General features: G+C 48.8%; 1 protein-coding gene across 1 annotated transcript in view; it reads right to left on the minus strand.

Moving 5' to 3' along the window:
* LOC125758892 (utrophin-like) overlaps positions 1 to 23,995 on the minus strand; it is a 108,002-nt gene that overhangs the window by 18,756 nt on the left and 65,251 nt on the right. The gene's annotated exons all lie outside the window — the stretch shown is intronic.

Here is a 23,995-nt window from a genome sequence, read left to right on the forward strand (position 1 = left end):
GGTGTCCACCTTGTACAATTTAGTGGAGGAAAAAAAGACCCGAACTACAAACCACGATTCTGCTAGAACACAAAGTGTATTTGCGAGATACCAATAATATTATAGATGTATGAGTAGTGGTCATTAAAAGAAGCAATTTTCGAGAAGAAACGTTAATAATTGAAAGCAAATATTACAATCTACCCGTTCGTAGCACGAAGCTACAAAGGAAATCCACACAGATTTTTAAGACAGAAATTCTCAGTTCACGAAAAATTCATTGCGGCGTGGGATTCGAACCAGGGCCCAACACCTTGCCGTGGCTGTCCCAACTGAGCTAACCAGGAGGCCTCCTGGTTAGCTCAATTCTGCAATCCGCTCACCGTTAAGCGGATTGCGGAACGAGAGAGAACTAATCGACAGCTCGTAACTCAGGAACCATGAAATATGGCAAATCAGCGCTGCGGAAGACTGCCATGTAGAGTTCATAAACTGTTCATAAAAGGAAAAAAAAAATGCCATTAATCTGGTTGTATCACGCAGCTACAAAAGACGGTTTTCTTTGTAGCTTGCAGCGACGCTGCTACTATTTCGAACAAAGCGCATCAAAACAGCATCGGTTACCTTCACGGTTTGAATATGCGTGCCTTTACGAAGTCACCGTATTTGGAGTGCATACAGTGTCCTCACGTTACAGTCCAAGAAGGTCGATGTGACCTCTACAGAGTCAACGGTTTTCCCACAGCCGCAGTTCATTCCTTCAACGTATGCTTGCCGCTGTAGCTCATTTCCCGACTTCAGTAGCTTCGCTTCCCAGTCCGGCGTCGCCATAAATCGCGCCGTTTGTCGCAGGCCTTGACGCTTGGACGCTCTTTCGCGGGCGCCTCCCATGCGCACCAGCACAGCCTCGCTCGTGTACATACACACGCGCATACGTTGAAGGGCACCCCGGATGTGGAGAGACGACCACTGCTACGTGCTTTTCAGTTCCCTCACTTGTCCCTTCCTTAATACAGTCTTCTTTTTTTTTTTCTTTTGTTTCTTCCTCGACTTGCGTGGCACCCCGCCTCTACTTGGCGGGCGCAGCACAACGCGCACGACAGGCGCCGGCATCATCCTTCACGCTCAGTTTCGCGCGACTCTCGCGCGCATTCTACGCGCTCCTTTCGCTCCACCCGTACGCCACGGCTACAAAAATATGCTGCGCTCGCCGAAGAGGCCGAGACTACGCGAGGCGTCGACGGCAGCGGCCGCGACGGCCTTATACACACTCAGTCGAGCCTCTCGATCATGTATTACGAGTCCGCCGACGCTTTGTAAATTGACTGCAAAGTATAGTGACGAGACGCGGACAGATTTGAATATTTTGCGCAAACAAGTGCAGCGTGGAATGAACGTAGTTGAAATTATAATTGTCGGTTATTATAAAGCGCTTTGCCTTCGCGGAGGACGCGTAAATCAACGGGACCGCGCGCGTACTACGCTGTCACTAGTGATGCAACTCTAGGACTCCGAATTCACCAAGTTTAACGTTCGTAAATGCTCGACAGTGTGGAATGCAAGGGTTGGCTTCCATTTCTTCTATTTCTGTATTATTATCTGTACAGTTCACTCTCGGCCTATTATGGAGATAACATGTACGCGGGCCGCGTCGCTTGGACTATATATTGACACAGTATACAGAACACTCATGAATTATGTTAGTGCGACAGAAACACGTTATAGACAGGACAGGCGCTGATATCATCCTGTGTGTATGATGGTATCCCGTATTTATTCGCTAACTGCCGTGACTTCAAGTTAAGATGGCCTCGGTGTGTGCCGTCTCAGCGCTTGTCCTGTCTGTATGTGTCTCTCGCTTCTTTCGCGCTGCCATAATTCACGAATGTTCGAATGACCAACCAGCCCGTGTTTCTCTGCTAACCGCCTGGCAGAAAGCATCAACTCGGAAATCGTTTATTATCCCGACCCTGTTTGACATCGGCCAGCCGTCTTCGCCAATAATTTTCGTGATATATGTCTTGTGAATATGTGCCCTCATTGTTTTCGTGCTTCGATTGCACACCATGAATTTGTCGCATTTATCGTCGTGACAAGTGGTAGGGAATATATTCGATGGAAAATAATCAGTTGTTGTTATCTAGCGTTAAGTATATATAGGTCGCAATTTTGTGTAGAATGTAACTCAAAAGTCCATAAAGCGGATGTGAAGAAGAACCAGCGGCGGGGACGCCACCCTCAATTTCCAGAAGCTCCGCGTCATGCCGTCAGATATTACGGAAACGATTGGCCGATAGAAGATCATTGTGCATTTTAAAACAGAATTTTGATCGTTACTTCTTTTAGGCTTTTTTTTCTGTATGAATTACTTAAACGCGTGCATATTTCAGTCTATCTGGGACGCCGCTCATCTAAGACCGCGTCTTCGCTATTTCGATACGACGGGAAGTGGAAGAATCATCTCAGCAAACAAAAATTTTCTCAACTAATAAACGAGTTCTTTTTCGCCGAAAAAACATCCTTTAAGATAATGGGAATTCAACCAGCGTAACAGAAAAAAAGGAAAAAGAAAACGCGGGACAAAGGGGAGGCCGACAAGGGCGCAGCAGTTTAATACAGTTCTGATGGTCTTTTCAGAATTCCCAACGGTATATAGGCGCGCGCACATTCAGAAAATGGAGTATGGAGTAGTTAGCCTATACAGTACCCGCTCTGATCATAATGGCGCATAGCGGCCATTGTATCGCAATAGTTTGCAATTAGTACGGACGCAATTAGAAGCGCGCCGTACTTCCTGCTGCAAAACGTATATAGCCCGTCAACTTCGCATCATTACGGCCATAACGCGGGGAAGCCAACCGAAAAACTAGTACTGCTAAGCCATCTTGCGGAATGTCTGGCGAAAAGACGCGCACTTCAGGCGTTTATTTCGCAATCTTGGGAACCTTTTTATTTCTCTATTTTCCTCTCTTCGTTTTTTTTTTTCATCTAAAACGCTTTGCATTTCGCCTGGCTTCTCTCGCATTCGTCTTCATTCGGAGCAGCGAGCCCTTCCATTAGTAAACGCCGCCCCATCCGTCTCTCATTAAAGCTACCCTCTTTTTCCCGCACTCATCTTCTTCCAGGGCACGACTTCGGAAGAAAGAAAAAAAAAATGGTGTTCCTCAAAAAAAAAAAAAAAAACTTCGCTTAATGCACAGCGGCCGAGCGTTTTTTCGCGTTCTCATTGGTCCGCTCGTCGTGAATCTCAAAGCGAGCTTCTTGGGGCGGTGGCCTCTTGCAGTCGGCAAACCCGGGGTGCTTCTCAGGCACATCTGTCTGCCGCAGGACACCACTCTGCGTACCGGTGCAGTTTAAGACATTTTTTTTTTCACTCTTCCATTACACTTCTTTATCATATATTTACTGATATGAACATAAAAGAGATTAAAGTGTGTGGGTTTAACTTGCTGAGACTACATATTGGGTTGTGGGGTAACGCTGAGGTAGAGTGCTCCTAGTTAATTTTCACCAGGTGGGTTTCTCTAACTTGCAACTAAAGCAGAATTCACTATTCCGCCTCTAACATCGCGGCCGGTATTGAACTGGTGGACTTGCGTTCAGGAGCGCAACACCATATAGAGTCACTGAACAACCGGGACGGGTAAAATAAGGAAAGAGATGTAGCCACGTCATCATAGAAACGAGTACCTTTTTTTCACACAACGCTAGTTATCGGCCAGGTCTGCAAGGCTAACTCCGTCTGTAGCGACATCATCGCCAGCACCACTAAGAGCGAAGTGAACTAAATAGGCTAAGCGAGGTCTCGATAGTGCTGGGACGCGAGCACGCATTTGCGAAATGCGATGGCAAGGAGGAGGAGGAGGAAAGATAAAGGAGAAGAAAGGTAGCGAGACCAACCATGCAGAGAGGTTAGCCAGTGTAAACGTCGGTTGGCTACCCTGCCCTGGAGAAAGGGGCAATGGAATAATAAAATACAATATAAGGAGAGAAGAGAGAAAAGAGAGAGAGTAAACATGTGCTATCTATCTATCGCAATACAACAGGCTGCAATTTGTAGTACGACGACAAGCTGTAGACACCACACCAGTCTGCGATGCAGTTTAAGATGAACTGAGGGAACCTCAAAATCGTGTCAGCACTTCTTTAGGACGCCTTGAGATGAGGATGACCCATGGCACGTGTGAGACAACACGCTCAGACAAGTAGAAATGACGCAAGCGAGCTGTGCTTACATAACACTACACATTAGCGCAGTGTCGCAAAGCACTTCCTGTATACCTTGATTCTTCAGAAACTATGACTGCAAGAGTTGATTGATTAGTATTACCAGTGTTCTGACTAAAGGATTGTAATGATGAGTCTTTAAGTCGCGAGCCACACATGTCAAGACCGCGAGTAGAAAATGGTATACGCGAAATGTATCGATGTCTGTGTGACATGCTTTCAACAGTCGACGGGCTCGCATGCAATGCTCTGATGACTGAAATTCATTGCAATCGGACATTCTGGCATATGGGGGTGTGTTAGCAACGGAAGTATGCTGCTGTCGAATAATTCATTATCTGAATGTATATATAAGAACAATCTAGGAACTGGCCACCATCTTAAGCGTGGAAAAGCGCGGTAAATCGCGTAGAATTTTTCGTTTCAAAAACGAATGACATTCCCCGAGTCAGACAATCTCCAATTCCAGGGCGGGGCCAGAAGAGGATCCCAGAATTGAACGATGGCGCCTAGACGTCTGCATCCACGTGGCTTCGTCACACAGCGCACGCCGGACGCCACCGATACGTGCAGCGGCAATCGTCGAACGACACGAATGGATTCAACGCACCTGCTGCTGCACGCACGTGGCCGCAGAAATCTGGGGCGCCGATCGTCATTGCAAGCGGGCCCCCGCAGCAATGCATTGCATACGTGTACAAGCGTAGGCAGCAGCAGCAGCAACAACAACACCGGCAGTGCATTGGATACGGACGGTTGGGTGCACAACCCGGCGCTTGCGTGGCAATCTGTAATTGAGCACGGCGCCCCTATATCTGTGTATCGCGGAACGGTATGCGCTGCCGCGTCGTGCTGTGCATGCGTGCGCTCAGCGCTGCACGCCGCCTCGTTAAAACCGTGCAGCGTTGTCGTAGCTACACGGGATGTGCTAAGGTGACGAATAAAAGAAGCGCAATAGAAAAAAAAGTACGTTGTGAGAGTTTTAGTTAGATTTCATTGAGCAGCGCAATTAACGCTTAAAAAGAACACAATATTAATGCAGAATGAAGTGCAGATTAGCCTTCCTTATAGCTAAATGTTGGGCATTCAATATAAGCTGCAGACGTCTCCTTCAGGTACCCTCTTAGATCGGTATAAAACCTAATTTCACTATAATACATGTGAAATGCTGCCTCCAGGCGTGATAAGAAACCACTAAATTAGAATTCCTTAACATATTACGTCGCTTACACAGTACTTAAGACATTGTTAACTCGTGTGTCTTCAGCTTTAGACCTCGCATCGATCATGTTCGTTTAAGAAAACAATATATAAACGTTAATGTTATTTTCAATCAATAACGCACTGAAGCATAGTAAATTTTTCATGCCTTAGACTTCGCCACACTAAAAGAACAGGTTATCCATTTAGTGTAACGGGCAGTATAGATGCAATGTAGATGGATTGTGAATGCTCCCGCCAGGGTAGCCGAAACGTCTTTTCCTTATTCTTTTTTGGTCGGTGTTCCTTTACTTTTGATGAGATTTAGTCTAACCTACAGAGAGGCAGAGGTCTGTTGCTTTACAGATTAACACTTCCTCTTTTTTTTTTTTTTTGTCAAGAGGGTGTTTTCAACCTTGCTTTTTTTATAAACTCGCCCATTTCTTTGCTGTGTCCTCCGCTGTTCTCAAGCATAGTTGACGAGGCGCTGATGCAGGCTGGAAGGAAGAACGCCAAGATTTCTCATGAACTCATACTTTTCACGTCAAGCTCTAGCCTCTATACTGCACTGGCTTAGTGTAAAGTATGGTTGAATTACCCAACCCGAAAAAAAATTCTGGCTGCGTCCCTGCTCTACATCACTGCACGGTTCTGTGTGAGTAAGCTCAGGCTGGACTGCATGGAGGTCTCCATCCTTTTCCCACACATGCGTGCAACGTCGTCGCCGGTGGCGCAACACACACGGTCCGCACACCGACATCGTGTGCGCCACAGTGAGTTTGCGTGTGACAGACAGGTCGCCGCTTGATGGACATAAACGCCAACCCACGCTCTCTATATGCCACGCTGTTCCGCCTGCCACACCGCCGGTGTTGCCGCCAAGTTGGGGCAATTTTCGAAACTGCAGCCGCGTTCACAAACGCGTGAAGGACGGCCACGAAGTCTTGCCGCCTGAAGCGTGGCCCTGTGCTATCTCTCGCGTTGCCGGATACTTCCTTCAGGAGTAGAAGAAAAAAAGTATATAAAGGACCAGCTCAGAGATGTATATTGTCAGGTGGCGGGTCATATGTATGTATGCAGTGTGTAACGCCGGGCATTTTGTACGCTAATGACAGTAGCAGGAAGGGTTAATGCCCCCATTGTCTAAATTCTGGTTCTCACGTATACAGCAAGATTTTAGTGCTTCCGCTCGGTCACAGTACGTTTCATCCGAAAATTTAGCTAGTCTGCTTTGGCTTCGCCCTCGGTGTGTACACGTTTCCGAGTGGGTTAAGAACTTATACGCATCAATACTGAGTGAAGAGGCTAAAAGCAAGATTCATTCATTCATTCATTCATTCATTCATTCATTCATTCATTCATTCATTTCACATAAGTAAAATAAATTGTTTCTAAATAAAACGCCGATGTAAATCCTGTGATGTGTCTGAATTGTAGCAGTGCATTGCGGTATCGCTTTTTGTATACCCAGCGTTCATATCTAACCGTGGCATTGTATAATGAAGACCGGCTTCCAGTAGCTGAGCAGACCGGAGCGTTTCGCTTGAAAGCCTGTACAAGGTCATGTAAAAAAGTAGATATCTGCTTCCGTCGCTGAATGAGTACAGCATGGACGAAATCAGTGGCATACACGCCGCCAGTTGCGCCTCTAAAGGGCCACACCGGACCAAATCATTCTAAGCGCAACTTCCTTCGCCTTTGTAAGGGGACATGGTTCCTCTGCGCAAGTTGAATCTTGAATTAGTATTGACACATAAACGTCATCAGGTTGACATGGATTAGCAGACCTTTAACATGGCAGCACACGTTCTTGAGCATCATGCTAAGGAAGATTCAGTGAAGGCCTTCTTTACGTGTCACGGAATCATGCCACTTGTTCACTTTCTTGAATGCTGGGCCACTCGTTCTCCTCCACGGAAGTGGAGTCTGTGCTTATCTTTGCACGTTCGTTCCATACCGCTTTCTTTCTTTCTTTCTTTCTTTCTTTCTTTCTTTCTTTCTTTCTTTCTTTCTTTCTTTCTTTCTTTCTTTCTTTCTTTCTTTCTTTCTTTCTTTCTTTCTTTCTTTCTTTCTTTCTTTTTCAGGCAGACAAAATCACCTTGTTCCCCGGGTGTGTGTGTAACCCCCCCCTCCCCCCTTTCCTTCATCATTGTCCTCAGTAATGCGGCGGGCGGCGAGTGATTACACTTTCTCGGATCCGGCTGTGCGAAACCACCTACACGGACTCCCGGTTCGGCCGTGTCCCCTTCCTCGGAGATATCCTCTCGCACCGCGCCGAGATTTCCTCCCTGCTCAGCGTCAGCCTCAGTAGAGTGTGTGCCAAGCTGGGTGGATCGCCCCCACACGCGCATAAATAATCCACGGGGCATCCCGAACACGGAGCAGGTCAGGGCGCGGGAAGATGGTATACGCACATCACACGGCAGCGCGAGGTCTGCACGCGTACGCGCCTCGTTCTCCGCGGAGTGCATTCGCCCTGCCGCGGAGAGAAAAAACGCCAGGCCTGCGCGGAAAGCGCAGCACAGTCACAGCGAAAGCTGGAAGAGCGGCATTTATAGAGCCCGTTATAAACTCTCTTGTGGCTACTAATACGAGAACATTAGCAACGTACACCCACTACGCCGCAAATCATAATTTTCGTGAAGTTAGGAAGCGCCCACCACGACATTTTTCGTCATTCTGCGGAGACGCGAGGTACCATCTGTAAGGCATTATGTGCAGCTTGTTGATGCGACGGTTGATGACGATGAAGAATATTGCTGGGCCCTATGTGATGGGTTGGAAGCTTTAAACGACCCACTAGTTACGTAATTCACATTGTGTGACGCCCGGTCGTAATTTAACTCTCCCACCACGCTTTATAATATACGTAACCGTGAGAGAGAGAGAGGGGGGGGGGGGAATTAACTTTATTGAGGCCCTGAGGAAATGGATCATGCGAGCCTTATGGGCTTTCTTGGCAACCAATAGAAGTGCACTTGCGAGGAACCCACTACGCTATAAATCATCATAATTTTTGCGAAGTAGGGAAGCAGCCATTATGCAATTTTTCGTCATTCTGCGGAGAACCGTGGTATCTTATAGTGGTTACGGACACCGGTGGCGGCGGCAACAACTACGGCGCCAAAAACGGCCCTTGTTGTGATCTCATAACAGCTTTCACTGTAAAAGACACGAGCTCATCGCGCTGCTGACGCCATTCTTTTACAGATGTTCTAGAAGCACATGCTGCATACTTGTATTACTGGTACAAATGTACGGTTAGCAGCTATGTTCTCTGCAAGATTACGCAACAAAGCAACAAATGCTACCTACGTATACCCTCACTGAACCAAAAATACACCGTCATTAGCACCGCTAATTTAATATAGCGAATACTTTTCTTGAAATGTGGGCTGTTTGCATGCGTCGACAATCATCGTCCATGGTTCCTACGCAATTTTTCGCGCTTGCTTGCGCGGTGTTGTATATACGCACTGTGCATTGAAGTATATGCAGCATTGGTCGCGTGGCTGCTGTGTCGCTGCTGCCTGACGCGGCCGCCAGGAACGAATTAGGTGCAGTGCTGAGTAAGTTGCTGTCGCGATACGTTTAGCAAAAAAGGTGAATGCGTTTGACTACCGCACGGTTCTGCCGCTACCGCCCCGTCACACGCTTTTCATTGACGCAGCCACGTACATTTGTGTATGCGGTTTTGTCTATCCCCTCGAAACCGTGAGAGCTTCGGGCCAGGATCTATTGCAGGTGTGCAACGACCTTGACGTTTTGAAGGTCACACGTAACCACATATATATAGCCGAGGCAGCTCAATAAACACACGCTGATGCTGGCTTCAATCACCAATAGCGCCCTTCAGAGCACGCCACTGGTTCCCCTCTCTCGGAGCACTTATCTTGCTCGTATCATAAGCCATCCTCCGTGCATGACAACATGATAAATCAATGTTCCGTACGCGTCGAAGTTGACAGGTGATGACGTCGATAAGTGCTTTACATGACAAAGCACACAGGTTGAAGCAAAATGCGACTATTTGACTAGCAGCTTCGAACTCGCATCAGTATACGAAGTGGCTGGCGGTTTGTTTAGCTACTTCTGTACACGTAAACGTTTACACGAGACAAAGCCAAGTGTGGGCGATCGGCACTCAAGCAATCGAACTTCGTAAGTGGTATGAGATCCTTGACCAGAGATATGGGACTTTTATGGAGTTTTATCAGCGCCTACGTGGGGGGTTGCACAGAGACGCCGGAGAAAAACAGATAACGCTCGGCACAGGAGTGCCGTTACTTATCGTCTTTCCTTTCCACCTGAAACTCGGGAAAGAGATGCTGTAGCCTCGTGCGATGCGCATTATTTGCCACCGATATATAGGCGCTACACACCGCGACAACGGCGGCGTCTGCGGTTCTACAGCGCGGCGCAAGGACTTCTCTAAAGAAAGCTAATCAGCGGGGTGAAAGTCAAAGGGCTGGTTCATGTATTCACAAGCGCGGCATATCGAACCTTACATATATTATAGGACATAGGCAAAGAGTTAAACTGGTAACTTACAGTGGAGGGTGGTGGCGTTGTCGACAACACAGATCGTCGTATAAAAAAAAAATTTGCAATCGAAGAGCTACCTTTCAACGAGGCTCATTAATAGGGTATAGCTGCGGGCTTGTTCTATAGTTTGTGCCGATTGCAGCGAGGTGTTGCGTTTTGCCCTGCTTACAAGCTGCTTACCTTACGTCTAATGAAAACAAGAAACGCTCGTAAACCCACTGAAATATAAAACCAGGAGGCTAGCAATTGGCAGAGCGAGGACGAATCAATAGACAACTCGATTAATTCGCTCTCGCGTTTAACGTGGGTGGCTAGCTGGTTTGTTCTCTATGTATATACGTGTAATTCGTGTCACGTGTACGGACGTTTTCCTGGGAGTCTTTCACCCCAGTCGAGTACGGACCTCACCAGCACTCTCCTTTTCCTCTTAACCCTGTCACCTTTCACGGCACAACGAGACATTTTAGTAGATATATCCAAGCAGACGCTCTAAGGCCTTCTCGAGCTACTAAGAGGATGTACAAAGCAGCGCCCATTGTTTGCGTATATTGTATATGGTTTGTACACCAGACGGTCTTGGCGCCGAGCGGGCAGCGGCCAATATAAATGAGCCATTCTCTACGGTAGACAGAACAACAAACAGCCTCGGGGCTTCGTCACAGCCGAAGCGTGCAAAGTGCTTTGCCTCGCAGACGCTATGGATTGCTGCCAGTGCATGCAGACTATACCTTACATTGCAGAGGCTGACGGAGACCGAAAATAAAAAAAAGGGTTGCGTACAGTATAAGGCCACACCTATTATATCCCCGCGGGGAAAGGAGGAAAATGATGGAGCACGTGATGTCGAAATCTCTGCCAGACGATATATTCAACTGCTGCTGCTGCTGCTGCCGCGCGCGCGTGTGCGTGTGCGTGTGCGTGTGCGTGTGTGTGTGTGTGTGTCTTACGCTGTTCGTACAGTTCGCGTCTAGCTTTGCATTAAAACACATTAAATAGTATACTTTATTTAATCATAGGTTAGGGGCAACGAAACTGATCCTGACGTCGATCGCCGCAACTGATGTGTCACCTAAAGAATCATTCCTGAACTCACTGCTGCCTTACGTGTAATGATCACACAAAGTCCGTTTTGCTGTAACATCCGGTATATACACGGGGTCATTTAATTATGACATCTACAACAAATCGGCGTTTCAGTTTCGCGCGGATCAGCTCGCGGTAAACAGTGTTTACCGCGAGCTGGTATGGCGCCAAGAAATCTTCCGATGTGTCGGGTCACACGATCGCGGAGGCGGCTACTGGGCTGTCCCTTGCCAACGAAACTGGGCTTTCATCTATCCATCCACCCATCCGCACCGTGCATCATATAGGACAAACAGTCGGCAGCGCGCCGTGAGTGAGTTCTTTCATCCCGTCTGTCGCGTCTCGGTGTCGGGTGTCGCCGCCTGTCGTCCCATCTGTCGTGAGGTTGCGAGGACTGCTTGGCCTCAATGCAGATGACGACAGAAGAGAAGGATAAGGCGAGAGCTCGTCTATGAGAGAGGGATGTAGTGGCAAGGGCAAGCTGCGTTATTTCATCGACAAACACATCATGGTCCACTAAAGAAGTATGCAAACGACGTCGAGATGCCGCGGCCGCGCACTGTCAGTTTCGGAGTACATCCTAAACGTGTGTTCATGTGCTCAGGATTGAGTAACGTACGTACTGAGCTCCGGATTATGCTCCGCGTTGAGGGACGCACGCACAATAGGTTATGGAAGCAATTAGCGCAATTGCTGCTGGCACGTGTAACATGAGTTTCCTCAGAAAATTGTCAGAATTGAGTGAGCCCTCTCTTTCATCGAACGCATCGAAGGTCATTTCATCCAAGGTCGTAAAAATTTACTATAGCGTAAATAAAGAGCACCGTCCAAAGTGGCGCACATGATATTCGCGCGTTACCGCGACATTGGCGGCCCGTATATGCGTCTAAGTGAGATTGTTGTTTAGGATAACAAAAATTTACGACTCACACACCCCGTTCTCAACGAGAGGCCGTCTAGACCGACACTGCAAAAGGACGTTCGCTATGGTACATATACTACGCAGATGCAGAGAACAGATATGAGGCTACAATAATTACGACAATTACACTTGTCGAGACGTTGACTCCAGCGACAACCCCCTTCCAGGGATTTTTTCATAATTACGGAAGGGCGACTCGATTCGGGGTTGACAAAGAGACGCGCGTTCGTCGTGTACACGTCGCTCTCAAAGCGTGACGGCACAAGATCGGGAACGTGGTCCAGCCATTAGTGCGTGGGTACATCTTTGGTCAGGCGGTGAAGAAGACGGCACTGAGAGAAGGAAAGCTGCGGACTGAAAGACGTCTCTCCTGCGCCAATGCAATATTGTCACGTGGTCGTGACGTCGACGAAGACAGCAGACGGCGTTTGCAGATTGAAACTGTTTATTTGGCCGAACTTGTGGCCGGGAAAATGAGAACTAGAACTACAGCAATACACGCTGTACAATGATAGCGGCGAACAGGGCGTCGTCCGTCGATCAACTGACAAGCAGTCAAGCGCGTCGGCTTTTATACAGGCGCTATCGAACTTTCCAGCGATATCGCTGGTGGCGGCGTTATCTCTCGACAAAGCTGGAACATTCTCGTGCGGCGCGCAATCTTAACAGATTGTTCCAAAACAATCGCGAAGCTTCCTACACATCACGGCGAGGCCTGCGCAGCGCGTTGCCCACAGTATTTGTGGGTGAAGCTTACACTCATGAAATATAAGACTCGCGGCAATGCCCCCCTCTGAAAAAGCATCGTCCCGATGTTTAAAAACAGAACATGGGTACAGCGGTGAGCACTCTTAGGGTGAACACGCGAGCGCGTGGCCGACGGCTCTGTCTGCGCCGCGTAACGGTCATCGGTGGAAACATTGCGCATGCGCATCATGCGTTCTACGAAATACTCTTTCCACCGCGCGCACGCAAGCGTATCTCCGACAAGCATATCTATGACGCAGGGCGCGTGGTGGAAAGAGTGTATCGCAAAGCACATGCTGCGCATGTGCAATGTTTCCAACGTAACTGTTACGCGGCGCTGATAGTGCCGTCGGCCACGCGCTCGCGTGTTCGCCCTAACAGTGCTCACCGCTGTACATGCAATACTAAAGAAAACTAATAAAGAAAGCAAACATTAGAGTCCTCAGGTGCGCTAACGAGCATAGTACGGTTTAAGGCGCACCACATGCACGACCTCGGGTCGAGCTCGGCGCCTCTGGGAGTTCGTGATGCCGTCGGGGACAACCTCGTAGTCGAGTACGCCGAGACGTCGAAGTACCCTATACGGTCCGAAGTATCGTCGAAGAAGCTTCTCGCTCAGTCCGCGTCGTCGTATTGGCGTCCAGACCCAGACACGGTCGCCGGGCTGGTACTCGACGAAGCGTCGTCGAAGATTGTAGCGGCGGCTGTCGGTGTGCTGCTGGGTCTTGATGCGCAGGCGGGCCAGCTGTCGAGCTTCTTCGGCACGTCGTAAGTAAGCGGCGGCGTCGACATTTTCTTCGTCGGTGACGTTGGGTAACATGGCGTCGAGCGTCGTCGCCGGGCTCCTTCCGTAGACCAACTTGTACGGCGTCATCTGCGTCGTTTCTTGGACGGCCGTGTTGTAAGCGAAGGTCACATACGGAAGGACGGCGTCCCACGTCTTGTGCTCAACGTCGACGTACATGGCGAGCATGTCGGCGATGGTCTTATTTAGACGCTCGGTGAGGCCATTGGTCTGCGGGTGGTAGGCGGTGGTGCGGCGGTGGCTCGTCTCGCTATACTTCAAGATCGCCTGAGTTAAGTCCGCAGTAAAGGCGGTACCTCTGTCTGTGATGAGGACCTCTGGGGCACCATGACGCAAGACGATGTTCTCCACGAAGAACTTGGCTACCTCGGCGGCACTCCCTTTGGGCAAGGCCTTTGTCTCGGCGTAGCGGGTCAGGTAGTCAGTCGCTACGACGATCCACTTGTTGCCGGAAGTCGACGTCGGGAACGGCCCCAGTAAGTCCATCCCGATTTGCTGGAACGGCCGGTGAAGTGGATCGATTGGTTGCAGAAGTCCCGCTGGCCTAGTCGGCGGTGTCTTCCGTCGCTGGCAATCTCGGCAAGTCCTAACGTAGTGGGTGACGTCGGCAGCAAGGCGTGGCCAGTAGTATTTTTCCTGTACTCTGGCGAGCGTTCGGGAAACACCGAGGTGTCCAGCCGTCGGGTCGTCGTGTAGGGCCTGAAGGACTTCTGGTCGCAATGATGAGGGCACGACGAGAATGTAGTCGGTTCGAAGTGGCGAGAAGTTCTTCTTCAGGAGAACGCCGTTCCGTAAGAAAAACGACGGCAGTCCTCGCTTGAATACCTTCGGAACCACGGCGGTCTTGCACTCGAGGTACTCAATAAGGCCCCCCAGTTCCGCGTCGGCCCGTTGCCTTTCGGCGAAGTCGTCGGCACTTATAGTTCCGAGGAAGCAGTCATCGTCGTCGTCTTGCGGTGGCGCGTCGACAGGGGCACGAGACAGGCAGTCGGCGTCAGAGTGTTTTCGTCCAGACTTGTACACGACGGTAATATCGAATTCTTGAAGCCTCAGACTCCATCGTGCGAGACGACCTGAAGGATCCTTCAAGTTAGCTAGCCAACATAAGGCGTGATGATCACTGACAACTTTGAAGGGCCTGCCATAGAGGTAGGGGCGAAACTTTGACGTAGCCCAGAGAATGGCAAGGTATTCCTTTTCTGTTGTGGAATAGTTTGCTTCTGCCTTGGATAGTGACCGGCTAGCATAACTGATAACCCTTTCAAGCCCGTCAGTCTTTTGCACAAGGACGGCACCGAGTCCTACGCTGCTTGCGTCGGTGTGTATTTCCGTATCGGCGCAATCGTCGAAATGCGCAAGTATGGGTGGCGTCTGCAGGCGTCGTTTAAGTTCTTGAAAGGCTTGCACTTGCGCAGTTTCCCACCTGAATTCCACGTTATTCTTCGTGAGAAGCGTCAGTGGTTCGGCGATCCGTGAAAAGTTTTTGACGAAGCGTCGGTAATAGGCACATAAGCCGAGAAATCGGCGCACGGCCTTCTTGTCGGTGGGTGGCGCAAAGTCGGCGATGGCAGCTGTTTTCCGCGGGTCTGGGCGCACTCCAGACTTGCTGATCACATGACCCAGAAACAAGAGCTCGTCATACGCGAATCTGCACTTTTCTGGCTTCAGGGTCAGTCCAGAGGCCTTGATTGCTTGAAGTACTGCCTCAAGCCGCCGGAGATGCTCGTCGAAGGTCGAGGAAAACACGACGACGTCGTCCAAATACACAAGGCACGTCTGCCACTTCAATCCGGCCAGTACGGTGTCCATGACACGCTGGAACGTCGCAGGTGCCGAGCAAAGACCAAAAGGCATCACCTTGAACTCAAAGAGGCCGTCGGGTGTTATAAAGGCAGTCTTTTCTCGGTCTCTCTCGTCGACTTCGATTTGCCAGTAGCCGGTCTTGAGGTCCATCGACGAAAAGTGCGTCGCGTTGTGAAGTCGATCCAGGGTGTCGTCTATTCGTGGGAGGGGGTACACGTCCTTCGTGATTTTGTTCAGGCGCCGGTAATCAACGCAGAAGCGCAGTGTCCCGTCCTTCTTCTTCACTAACACCACGGGTGACGCCCACGGACTCTTGGACGGCTGGATGATGTTGTCGCATAGCATCTCGTCGACTGTTTCTTTATCGCGTCGCGCTCTCGAGTAGAAACTCTGTATGGGCTCTGACGGAGTGGTCGAGAATTTTCTTCTGTTATAATGCGGTGCTTCGCAAGGGGCGTTTGTCGGACCCGCGATGACGACGAGAAACAGTCCTTGTATTGCAAGAGCAGGGTTTTGAGCTGGTCTTGTTTGGCCTTCGGAAGGCTCGGGTTGACGTCAAAATCCGGTTCGGGACCTCTATTCGTCGAAGCAGGTTCGGCAGCATCGAAGAGGGCGAAAGCATCGCTGGCGGCTACACATTCGTCGATGTAGGCAACCGTCGTACCGAAGTTGAGGTGCCTATATTCCTGGCTGAAGTTTGTCAGCACTACTTTTGCTTTACCGTCACGCAGCTCGGCTATACCTCGTGCGACGCAAATTTGACGGTTCAGGAGTAGGTGCTGATCGCCCTCGATGACGCCTTCAAGGTTCGCAGGTTTTTCGGTGCCGACGGAAATAATGACGCTGGAGCGCGGCAGGATGGTCACCTGCTCTTCTATCACATTCAATGCATGGTTGCCTGGCATCGCGTGGGGCGGGAGCGCTTTGTCTGAGTTCAGTGTTATCGACTCAGACCTCAGGTCGATGACGGCGCCGTGGTCACTTAGGAAGTCCATTCCCAGTATCACATCCCTGGAGCAGTTTTGTAGAATTACAAAGCTCGCAGGATAAGTCCGGTTATTGATGGTGACTCGTGCCGTGCAGACACCAATCGGCGTTATCAGGTGGCCTCCAGCGGTCCGGATCTCGGGGCCTTCCCAAGCAGTCCTAACTTTCTTCAACTGTGCTGCGAACGGCCCACTGATGACGGAATAGTCGGCTCCAGTATCGACGAGAGCGGTGACGTTGTGGCCGTCGATCAGAACGTCGAGGTCGCTAGTCCGCCGTCTTGCGTTGCGGTTACGTCGCGGCGTCGGGTCACGGCTGCGTCGGTTTGCACCGCTGCTTCCGCGTTGCGTCGTCAGGTCTGCTTCCGGTCGCAAAGTTTCGTCTTCAGGACGTCGTTCGGCGTGCGGCGGGGGCTCGGAACTTCGTCGCGGCGTCGTCGTCGACGGCGGAGGATCTTCAGCATTTCGTCGTTCAGCAACCGCACCTCCATCGGTTGCTGCCCTTAGTTTTCCGGGTGCGGGCTAGGCGACCGGCCCCGGTTTGGGCCAGTGTACGGCCGGCGGTGCGGTGACATGTAGCGGCCGGGCGACGGCGAGCGGGAAGGTCGTCGTTCTTGCCACTGTGTTCCGGTGAGGTAGTCGTTGATGTCGCGCGGCCGTTCGCCTGGCTGCGGGCGCGGCGCGTTGATAGCGAATCCGCGTAGTCCCATCTGTCGGTACTGGCAGCGGCGGTACGTGTGGCCGGCCTCTCCGCAGTGGTAGCAGAGCGGGCGGTTGTCGGGGGCACGCCAGACATCGGTCTTCCTCGGTGTGTTGCGCTGGCCGACAGCTGGTCGGTAGGGCGTCGGTGGCGGCGGCGGCGTCTGGCGACGGTACTGCGGCGGTGTGGCGTCTTGGCGGGGGCGTGGAGGAGGAGCATGACGGCGGGCTGCAGCAGCATAGCTAATAGCTGGCGGCTGCGGCTCTGCTAGCTGAGGCGCGCCGAGTGAATGCTGGATCTCCTGGCGCACGACGTCGGCGATGGACTCTACTTGAGGGTTGCGACGGAGGTAGAATTTTTCGCAACTCCTCTTGCACGATTGCTCGAATCGTCTCACGCAGGTCGGCGGGTCCTAGGGCTTGAACGTCGGCGTAGCTTGTAGCCGAGAAGCTGCGGTTGTATTGCCGCGTTCTCATCTCAAGCGTTTTCTCGATCGTGGAAGCCTCCGATGCGAATTCAGCGACCGTCTTCGGCGGGTTCCTTATCAATCCAGCGAAGAGTTCCTGTTTGACACCCCGCATGAGGAACCTCACTTTCTTCTCTTCGGGCATACTTGGGTCGGCGTGTCGAAACAGGCGATTCATCTCTTCCGTGTAGATGGCAATATTTTCATTGGGCAGCTGCACACGGGTCTCCAGCATAGCCGCGGCCCGTTCCTTCCGGACCACGCTCGTGAACGTGCTTAGGAACGTCGTCCGAAAGAGATCCCATGTTTGTAGGGCGGATTCTCGGTTCTCGAACCACGTCCTCGCGGCGTCTTCTAGGTAGAAGTATACGTGGCGCAGCTTGTCCTCGCAGTTCCAGTTATTAAATGTTGAGACCCTTTCAAAGGTCTCGAGCCAAGTCTCGGGGTCTTCACATGGCGAACCACGGAACGTCGGCGGCTCCCTGGGTGGCTGCATCACGATCGCCGTAGGGGGCACTGCGGAATTGGCATAGGCGACGACTGTATACAGCTTTTGAGGGAGATATACCGAGAAAATACAGTTTGCATAGAATGGGAAGGAATGAGTAGCAAAGAGAACGTTGAGATTAGCAAGGGGCTGAGACAGGGATGTCCTTTGTCCCCGCTGTTATTCATGCTGTACATGGTGAATATGGAAAAAGCGCTAGAAGGTAGCAACTTTGGTTTTAATCTGTCACACAAACAGGGCGGCGTGATGATTGAGCAGAAGCTTCCAGGATTATTTTATGCTGACGATATTGTCTTATTTGCTGACAGTCGAGAGGATATACAGCAGCTGGCGGATATATGCGGAAGGGAAGGGGAAGCTCTAGGACTAGGATTTAGTGTAACAAAATGTGGATTGATGGTATTCAATGACCCTTGTGATCAGGCGGTGTCAATACAGGGCCAGAAATACCGAGAGTGAGCGAATACAAGTACCTCGGAGTATGGATAAATGAGGGTGACAGGTACATGGAGGTACAGGAAAAAGCCTCAGCAGCAAAAGGAAAGAGGAATGCTGCAATAATGAAGCACAGAGCATTGTGGGGATACAATAGGTACGAGGTGCTTCGAGGTCTGTGGAAGGGTGTAATGGTTCCGGGGCTTACTTTTGGGAACTCAGTGGTGTGCATGAGAGCAGAGGTGCAATCGGGAATGGATATAAATCAAAGGACTGTGGGACGCCTCGCGTTGGGTGCTCACGGGAAGACGACAAATGAGGCTGTAAAGGGCGATATGGGATGGGCAGGTTTTGAGGCGAGGGAGGCTCAGAGCAAAATAAGGTTCGAAGAAAGGCTAAGGAATATGAAGGAGAGTAGATGGGCAGAGAAGGTGTTCCGTTACTTGTATAGGAAGAGCGTGGACACACGTTGGGAAAAAGAACTAGGAGGCTCACTAGTAAATATACGGCTGGTAGTGTAAGCAGTATGTCAACAAAGAGCGTTAAGCGAAAAGTCAGAGAGGCGGAGAGGATTTACTGGATGACAGCTATGGAGAAAAAACCGGCTTTGAGTAACTACCGGAAGGGCAAAAATGAAATAAGGAGGGAGGCATTTTACGACAATTCAATGGGAAGCGCTTTACTGTTTGAAGCGAGATCGGGTTGCCTTAGAACGGGTAGTTATAAAGCGAGATTCAGTAAAGAAGAAGAACAATGCACGTGCTGCGGGGAAGATCAGGAAACGGCGGAGCATGTTCTGATTGAATGTGGAGACATCCACCCAGGTGTACGTTTGGGCACGAGCCTACATGACGCCTTGGGTTTTAGAGACAATGGAAAGCTGAACACACCCGCGATTGAAATAAGTAAGAGACGGTTAGAGTATTGGTGGCAGAAAACTAGAGAGAAAGGACAAAAATAAATAATGGGGAAAAAAAATAAGGACATTCTGCCGTAAAGGGCACAGAACGAAGCTGAAAACTTAAGGTTTTTTTTTTTGTCTTCTGGAGTAAAATAGTTTTAATTGAAGTAAAGACACTAGGCCAACGCTAAAAAAAAAGAAAAAGAGAGTAAAGGTTTTCTTTTTTTTTTTTCGAGCCTGGTGGCACACTTGTCACCGCCCCGTTATAAAGGGGACGCTCATAGCATCCATCCATCCATCCATCTCGGCGGTTGATGTGACGGTCTTCGGCTGCCTGGCGTTTTCGGGAAGGAGCCCGTACTCTGGCTGTAGTCCCTTCTGCCGGCGGCTGGTTCGAGGATTCGGGTTGTCCTTAGAGTCGTCTTCTTCGCGGCTTGGGCTTGGGTCTGCGCTCCGCGGTGGTGTCCGGATCATGAAGCAGCACCTCCACCAGATGTCACGTGGTCGTGACGTCGACGAAGACAGCAGACGGCGTTTGCAGATTGAAACTGTTTATTTGGCCGAACTTGTGGCCGGGAAAATGAGAACTAGAACTACAGCAATACACGCTGTACAATGATAGCGGCGAACAGGGCGTCGTCCGTCGATCAACTGACAAGCAGTCAAGCGCGTCGGCTTTTATACAGGCGCTATCGAACTTTCCAGCGATATCGCTGGTGGCGGCGTTATCTCTCGACAAAGCTGGAACATTCTTGTGCGGCGCGCAATCTTAACAGATTGTTCCAAAACAATCGCGAAGCTTCCTACACATCACGGCGAGGCCTGCGCAGCGCGTTGCCCACAGTATTTGTGGGTGAAGCTTACACTCATGAAATATAAGACTCGCGGCAATATGCATAAAGAGGCATTCCGAAGGAATTTATTTATTTATTTATTTATTTATTTATTTATTTATTTATTTATTTATTTATTTATGTGCAGATTTGTACTACATTGCATGCTTCAACAAAAGTAAACAAGCCTCCTCCGTGTTGTTAACAAACTAGTTTTGACTACATACAACCTTCAGGATCAGTTCAGTTTCAGATTATTATTCATTCAACATACAAAGGTTCATGGTTAGTAGTATGCGGACGAGGGTCCCAAAGTCAGGCGACTGCAGCGGGACTCTGTTCACAAGAACATTGAAATGATTAATTATTACAGCAGGCCAGAATTACACTGTGTAAAAGTAAGTAAATAGTGAACATGTCAGTAAAAAAAAAAAACCCTTCAATGCCATACAAGGAGTAGAATAGAGAAAATATTCGTTATATATGACCGAAAACCATTTTACGGAATTCAGTCTAGCTACTCAGAATTTTGTGACACCATACGTGGAATTTTGCGCTACTGGCATTCTACTGTGTTTCTTTCGTTCACAGTTCCGGTTTTTCTATCTCTTTTGGTGCTATAGTCACTTTTAGGTGTCAAACTACCCGCTGCTAACTGTTCAACACTCTGCGCTGAATTTGCTCGCGTGATAAGAAATCTTCGGCAATATGTCTTTATTAGTCGTTTCGATCACAGCAACCAAAGATAGGAACCCGAGTACAATTTAAAGGTAACGAAAGCCGGAAAGTTTGTTAGAACGCTGACAAACGCAGAAACCACATATATTCTTTGGTCATGGCTAGTTTTACATCGGTCATATCGAGGAGCTCGCATATATGTTCTTTTTTTTTCTTTTCTGAGAAATGTGAAACGCCGAAACAGCGTCACTGTTCACTTCGCACTAAAAATTTTGACACTTTTATGAGTGTATAAAAGGGTGTTTGTCCTAATGCTGGCTAACATTCCCGCGTTTAAGGGTTAAGATCAAATCGCAGGTAGGAATAAATATATTTTCTGTTTGTTCGCCACCTTTTCATTGCAAGTAAATATGAGAATAGCTGGGACAGATGACGCGAAAATTGCAATAAGTACATTTTCGTAGCCGTACGTCGCAGCCAAATTCTCTTGTCAGATATTTATGCGCACACCAGGTGGCCAAAATTATCACAAAGTTTTTAACGACGTCTTTAACGACGTTGGAGCTCGCTGGCGTGCGTAATAAAATTTTTATAGCAGTAAAGATAAGGGTGTTACGCAATAAAGCACCCCTAAGTGCGTTAAAAAATTAAGAGTGTGGTTCTAGAAAAGGCCATACGCGGCCTCTGAAAAGTGGGTCGCTCCTAGCCAGACAGGTGTTCGCTTATTGCGCGCTGCAACGCTGACACCTACCGACTACGCGTGACATTCAATTCGTTTGCGCGCGTCCCTGCGGAGTGTAGAGAAAAGCGGAAGCTTTGAGCAAGACTTGGTGACGCAGACGCAGAGAGGAAGACTATAAGATAAAGAACATATAATGCGCTGTGAGTGACGGCGGATTGCCGCACCCAGAAACGAGAAACAATGCGGCGTATACACAATGGCCATATAAACGGTATAGACCATTTAGTCACGAATTGACGAAATTAGCGGTTCGGCGAATTACTATAATGATTCTATTTCAGTTATTTTCTTTTTCGCGGTTATCCAGTCATGCGAAGGGTACATTGCGTGTATGCGTTTATCAGATAAGTAGAATCGGTAGGTCGTGCGTGGCGGACGATAAGATAGAAATGCAATCAAACGAAATGAATAGCTGCATCACACGTTCAAGTATATCGCAGAGGCTCACATATATCACAAATATAAATAGTATAAATACGAGCGACAGTTCTGAGGGCTGTAAACACGCGCAATAAATGTCGGTCATGGTGATCTGAATTACATAACACATAACACAGGGCAAAATAGTGTTGAAACCACGTAAGCATTGGTACTGGTAGAACACAAATCATAATATTTCCATCACAAATTAGTTCGTGCACTATATGCGCACTTCGTAAGAGCAGGCTACACCCAATCGTAGTGTCCAGCATATTTTCCGGTGTCGACCAATCGATGCAGCTTTTACGGAACATAAACAAGGCTAATTGGGCCCTTGCATGGAAGACGTCAGCGTAGGAAAGTCTGGGGAGGGTAAAAGAGGGGCACGACCTATTATTGCTCGTACGAGAGGCTCGTTATTTTCTACAATTCCGGTCCCCTTCCAAGTCTACACACAGTGTACGCACTGGCTCGGTGAGGTTGGCTTATGGAGGACGAGCGGGTGAATAAGCCGCTCAAGATCAGGACGCACGGAATAAATCTGTAGCGAAGACTGCTGACTCGCGTAGCAAATACTCTCGATCATTGTGTCACTAATATATACAGGGTGTTTCAAGAAATGTGTCCAACCTTCTCAAAAAATCAGGAAAATTCGATATTTGATTGCTGCCTTCAGAATTGGTTTTTCTGCAGTGGCAGGAATTTTAAGATGGTTAACGAGATTATTTGGGACTGTAATTAAAAAAGTTACATTAATTAACTTTTTAATTAGTGGAGTTAGGTGGTTGTGTCAAATGGGAGAATTGAAGTTCTTCATGCCAGAAACCAAACCCCCCAACTTTGATATATATATATATATATATATATATATATATATATATATATATATATATATATATATATATATATATATATATATATATATATATTCAATTATAGCCCTGTTCTTGAGCAGGTAGCGCAAACTACGAAGAAACAAGCGAGGAACGAAGATTAGGCGTATTTTGCGCTACCTTCTCAACAATGCATCTTTACAAACTCGCCCAAATTTCAATTCTCGTATAGCACTGCTAATAATGGGATCATTTGGCATTTTGCGCAAAACATAAGAGAAGGAGGGTCAGTCGATGAATAAGTTTTATTTTAAACACTGGGCGATCAGTGGTTGTGGCATTCTGCTATATTGAAAACAATGTCACAGGTTTGATTCCTCTAAGTTTATTGCGGGTGGAATACAAGAATGACCGTGTAGGTGCATTGGGCGCATTTTACAAAACTCTGGGCAGTCAAAATTAATTCCAAGCCAAGCTAACTCTCCAGTTACTATTTTTATTTTTATTTATATTATTTAGTTATTATTGAAATAAATGCAAGGACCACTGACGTTGGCGGCATAAAAAACGCCAGGCCTGCGCGGAAAGCGCAGCACAGTCACAGCGAAAGCTGGAAGAGCGGAATTTCTACAGCCCGTTATAAACTCTCTTGTGGCTACTAATGCAATTACACTAGCAACGTACCCACTACGCCACAAATCATAATTTTTGTGAAGTTCGGAGGCACCCACCACGACATTATTCGTCATTCTGTGGAGAAGCGAGGTACCATCTGTAAGGCATTATGTGTACTTCGTTGATGCGACGGTTGATGACGATGAAGAATAATGGCTAAGCCCTTTGTAATGGGTTGGAAGCTTTAAACGACCCACCAGTTACGTAATTTGCATTGTGTGACGCCCGGTCGTAATTTAACTGTCCCACCACGCTTCATAACATACGTTAACGTGAGAAGGAGAGAGAGGGGGGGGGAGGGAGAGAGAGGGAGGGAATTAACTTTATTTAGACCCTGAGGAAATGAATCATGGGAGCCTTATGGGCTTCCTTGGCAACCAATAGAAGTGCAGTTGCGAGGAACCCGTTACGCTATAAATCATAATTTTTGTGAAGTAGGGAAGCAGCCACTATGCAATTTTCCGTTATTCTGAAGAGAACCGTGGTACCTGCTAAACACCTGTAAGG

This window comes from Rhipicephalus sanguineus, chromosome 6 (assembly GCF_013339695.2).
Source record: "Rhipicephalus sanguineus isolate Rsan-2018 chromosome 6, BIME_Rsan_1.4, whole genome shotgun sequence".
NCBI lineage: Eukaryota > Metazoa > Arthropoda > Arachnida > Ixodida > Ixodidae > Rhipicephalus > Rhipicephalus sanguineus.